The 4,622-nt window shown below is 54.2% G+C and overlaps 1 long non-coding RNA gene across 1 annotated transcript; it reads right to left on the bottom strand.

The window, feature by feature from the left end:
- Positions 1-2,274: 2,274 nt before the first annotated feature.
- On the bottom strand, positions 2,275-4,391 carry LOC106726833. Its single transcript, XR_001362943.1, has 2 exons — positions 4,359-4,391; positions 2,275-3,710 (listed from the first exon to the last, which is right to left on the bottom strand). It is a non-coding gene; the product is annotated as an uncharacterized LOC106726833 (long non-coding RNA).
- Between the last annotated feature and the right edge of the window lie 231 nt (positions 4,392-4,622).

Genomic DNA, 4,622 nt, shown 5'->3' with positions numbered 1-4,622 from the left:
CTCCATGCTCCATCCCCTGCGCTTCACATTTATTGGGAGAGTTTGAGAACAGAGAAGTAGGGGCTGGTACCAAGGACAACGTGCTGGAAGAGGGGCTCTTCACACCCATCCCTGAGAACAGTTAGGACCTGGATGGAATTGGAGGGAAGGAGGGTTCCCATGTGTGCGGAGGCCCAGGCCTGGCCCCCTGCCTTAGTCCTCACTCCTAAGGCCCCTGCAGCATCCCCCCACCATGCCCTACCTGCAGCCTGTCTTTCCCTCTGTCCCTGAATACAAAGTAATGAGAGCGATCTGCTGCTGCGGGGGAGGGGGGGGGGCTGCAAATCATTACAATCTTGAGCCTGAGGAGCGATTTGGGGCCTGGTTCCAGGATATGGAGCAGCTCAGCAGAATGAGAGGAAAGGCTGGGCAGGAGTTAGATGAGGGCAGGTACAGACTCTCCCTGGTGGCCATGGCTCCCTTATCAGTTCCAGACCTTGTGGCAAGGCCACCCTGGGGCACCTGGACTCCAGCTACTGGGCCGACACTGGGAGGAACACCTGAGGTGTGGCACAGGTACTGCTCCGTCCTGTAGCTACACCCTGTCCTGCCAGCTGCAGCCCCAGTCCTAATCGGCCAATGGAACACTCAAGGCTCAGAGGAACTGGCCACCAGTGAGCTCAGGGGTGAGTGTCCAGGCTGACAGTGGCTGAACCCCAAGGGCTCCGTAAAGCTTTGGGCCAAGTGTGGTCTTGAGGAGTCAGGCCCCAGCTACTGACCAATCCTGTGCCCGAGTTGGGCCACCTCCACTTTCTAGGACTCAGTTTTCTCCTCTGTGAAATGGGTGATGCTAAATGATCGCTCACATGGCAGGGACACATGGGGTACTGACTGATCAAGCACTCAGCACAGTGCCTGAATCAGAATGAGTGGGGACAGGGTGGTGAAGGTGGGCCATGAGCCTGGGGGATGCCCCCCAAGGTAATCCCTTTCTTCTATCCAGCCAGAAAAGAACACCCAATTGACAGTCCTAGAGGGCTCTCCTCCTTGCTGGGAGGTGTTGCCATCACGCCCTCTTGTGGACATTCTGAGAACAGCACCCTGGCAAGGGAGCCTTCTAGGTTTAGCAATAGGGTTTTCTCCTCAGACTGGCAGAATTCCTTACTAGAGTGCTGTTCTCAACATTATTAAAATCCATTTTCTTTTACAGCTGAGAGCTGAGGTTTGGTTCTTTAGCTTCCTGTGCTAATTTAAATTAGTTCAGATTCTCACATTCCTCCTCTAACTAAAATATCTCGCAGGGCCATTAGTGTATTGTATATGGGAGAAGGGAGAAGGGCCAGCCCCTTCCCTGGCTATGAAGGAGACCCTCCGGGCCCCCTTCCTCAGAGAACACATTTCATTATCATGAATAAGGAGCAGACACAGCTCCTCAGAACTCCTGGGATTCAGAGGTTGAAATTCTTTACAGGCATAGCAACAACCACTGACACGGGGGCATCTTTAAAAATAACACTTGCCTGGACTATGTCCTGTCCCAGGACAGTGGCTTCTTTTCTACAACTCTGAAGGAAGAGGGAACACGTTCTTCGTCTCTTGCTGAGGTTTCTCTGGGCCAAATATTAGGAACTTGTGGTTTTCTAGTCCAGTCTCGGGAATTGCATCAGCACTAAGTAGGGAAAGAAATGTAAAGAGATTGAACACTGCGTGTGGAAGGGACAAGGCCAGAGGAAGATAATTTGCAAATGAACTAAGGGCAGGCAGGACTTTCCCTCCTGAGTCCCCCCTCTAAGGACCCAATGATCAGCCTTTATCTAGATTTGAATCCCCGGAGATCCTTGTCCATGATCTCCGAATTCCCTTTCCTGCTTGTTTCACAGCCAGGGGAAAGATGACAGCGGGGCCTCGTTCCATGAGCATGTAGCTACCTGTGAACTAAGATGTCCAGCCGCCCTGCACATCCTAGAAATCCCCTAGAGGCCCCAGCCTCTCTCTCGGGGACATCGTGGCTGAGACCTGGCTGGGACCTGATAGATGAGCTCTGCTCTGCCAGGATTAGGGTCCATGTACTTGGCCATGGAAAGACCCTCACACTCCCCCTCACTCGTCAAGGTGACTTCTGGGAGCAGGTCTACCAACAGGCCTAGAAGCAGATAGAGCTGGTGGGTGCAGATCCTGAGGAGGGTCAGTAGTAATCCGCTAGGCAACTACCTCAGGGGAGACCACGGCCGGCCCCTTCTTCACGGAGCTGCGCATCCTGAGGCGGGCAGACGTTAATCAGATCACCACCAAGTATAACGTGACAGGTATTTATTGAGAGTTGAGGGTAAATCAGGCATTAACTTAGGAGTGTTTGTATTAACTCATTTCATCCCCCAAATAATTTTGGGTGTTGTAGGTATTAGCCCTTTTCTATGTGAGGAAAAGGAAGCACAGAAAGGCAATGTAATTTAGCCAACGCCACACGGCTACGAAGCGATGATGTGGGGATCCCAGCAGCCCGAGTGTCCGTTTTCCCAGCTTCTAAAAGCAGAATGACAAAGCTCGGTTGTGGGGATTAAGTTAGGAGATAAGTCCGGCAAACACCTAGCAACGGGACTGGGTTCACAATGGGTGCTCGGTAATGATTCCTGAAGTTCAATGGCTCTGGCAGGTGGACAGGGACCTCCCTCACCCTGTTGGGAGTTCCTGGCACTTGCACTGTGAATGGTCAGACTTTGTACAGACCCCGGGCCATCAGAGACCTCGTGCCTGGGTGGGAAGGATCTGGGTAAGTCCCAGGCCCTCTGCACAGAGAGGAATGTCCAGGCTTCCAGCGTGGCGTCTGGGCCTCCCTGGAGGGTCTAACGCCCTGCACTGCACGCACCGGAGGGCTCATCCTCCTCAAACGCGCCTGGACATTTCCTGCTCCCACAGCTTTGCTCTTATCGTCCCCCACCTAGAATGCCTGCACGCCCACCTCTGCCTCCCCAGGAAGGGGGCTTTCCCAGGGGATCCCCCTTGCCAGAGAGAACGTGTACATCTCTGTGACCAAGGCCCAGTTGTTCCGGCAGGGAGAGCTCAGTGTGTGCCTGCTCCCCCTACCAGATGGGAGGATGGAACACGGGTTTCCTTTTCTCTCACCACGGTAAGGCCTGGAAAGGAGGAAGCAATGAGGGACCTGTTGAATTAAGACCGTACTTTCTCCCAGAGAAAAACGATCAGACGGTTAAACTATCCTGATACGGAAATTTTACCACCTTCCTCAGTGACACAAAGTTCTGCCCTGTGGTCACACTAAGTGCGTCTCAACACGGAACTCCCCAAGGCTGTCTCCCAACCATGGGGAGGAGAAATCATGACTGGACAGAGTTTGTTCAACAGAGTTTCTCTTTCGTGCTTGTTCTTTTTACTAGAGGAGTGAATTAGACCTGAGCCTTCATCGTTCAGCCCAGATGATATCCTGAGGGGCCAGTGCCATGAGCCATCTATGTGGACAGTGGCTGGGCGTGCCATCACTCTGGGGGGCAGCTGCTGGGTAGCCGGGGCCTCGTCTCGGCAGCAGTCATCCGGGCGTGGCGAGGAGCGGTGCCGGAGGCCATGTCAGCTCTCTGAGCCCGTCAGCAGGATCTGGGTGAACTCCTGGGAGCCGTGGTCTGGTTTTGACTTTCTGAGCATGACCAGCCTGGGGTTGTTGATCAGGGTCTGTAGCAGGCACCACCTTGTCCTGGGCCTCGCCGAGGTGCGGGAACCTAGGAGAGAATCAGAGCAGGTGGCCTGGGGGCGGGGGAGGGGGTAGCTGTCTCTGTGCTTCTCCGAGGCTAAAGAAAAACTGTAGGTGAGGTGTGAGGTGTGGGATACAAGTGGGGCAAGGAGCTGGACCAGGCGTCCTGGGGACATGAGGGTGGGTGGAAGGATGCATTTATCCCACAGAGCTGGGCGTCTGCAGTGTTGGGAACAGTGACGAGCGCAGTTCAGATCGGTGCTGACAAGACAAGATTACCTAGGGCTTCCCAGCAGCAGGCAGAGCAGAGGAATCAGGTGGGAGAGTTGGGAGTAGACAGCATAGAGCCTTGAGGGGCAGGAGTTGGTGGCTGAATGCCCTCTTGGAGGGCATCTGGCTGAAGGCTGGGATATGCGTGGGGTCTCAAACAAACTGGGGGGGGGGTGGACTCAGCAGAACTAGAGCTCGTTTTGAGGAACAGGGAGGAGCCAGCTAGAAGGACAAGGACATAAGGTCTCAGGGGCCCCACAGCCAGGCTGACTAGGGGCTAACCCTCCTGATCTCCTGAGTGGATTTCCCAGGGCAGGGAGTGTGGAGGAAGGCAGGCAGGGAAGGGGAACCTGCGACATCTCAGGGATCCCAGAAAACGTTAGGGTACAGTGGGGTCTTGACTTACGAGTTTAATTCGTTCCATGACGGAGCTCGTAACTCAAATTACTCGTATGTCAAATCATAAAGTGAACGAGTGAGACACGTGATGCTGGGCTGATGTTGTGGCGTTCACTGTGACGTTCGCTGCGCCAACTAGCGGTGGGGTATCTGAAGCTGGCTCGTAACCCAAATTTTAGCTCGCAACTCAAAGCAAAAAATCGGCCGAGAGACGGCTCGTATCTCGAAAAACTCGTTAGTCGGGACACTCGTAAGTCAAGGCCCCACTGTA

The sequence above is a fragment of the Myotis brandtii genome, unplaced genomic scaffold (assembly GCF_000412655.1).
Source record: "Myotis brandtii unplaced genomic scaffold, ASM41265v1 scaffold320, whole genome shotgun sequence".
Classification (NCBI taxonomy): Eukaryota; Metazoa; Chordata; class Mammalia; order Chiroptera; family Vespertilionidae; genus Myotis; species Myotis brandtii.
The sequence above is the reverse complement of the archived record's forward strand: the minus strand, read 5'-3'. Positions and strand labels throughout refer to the sequence as shown.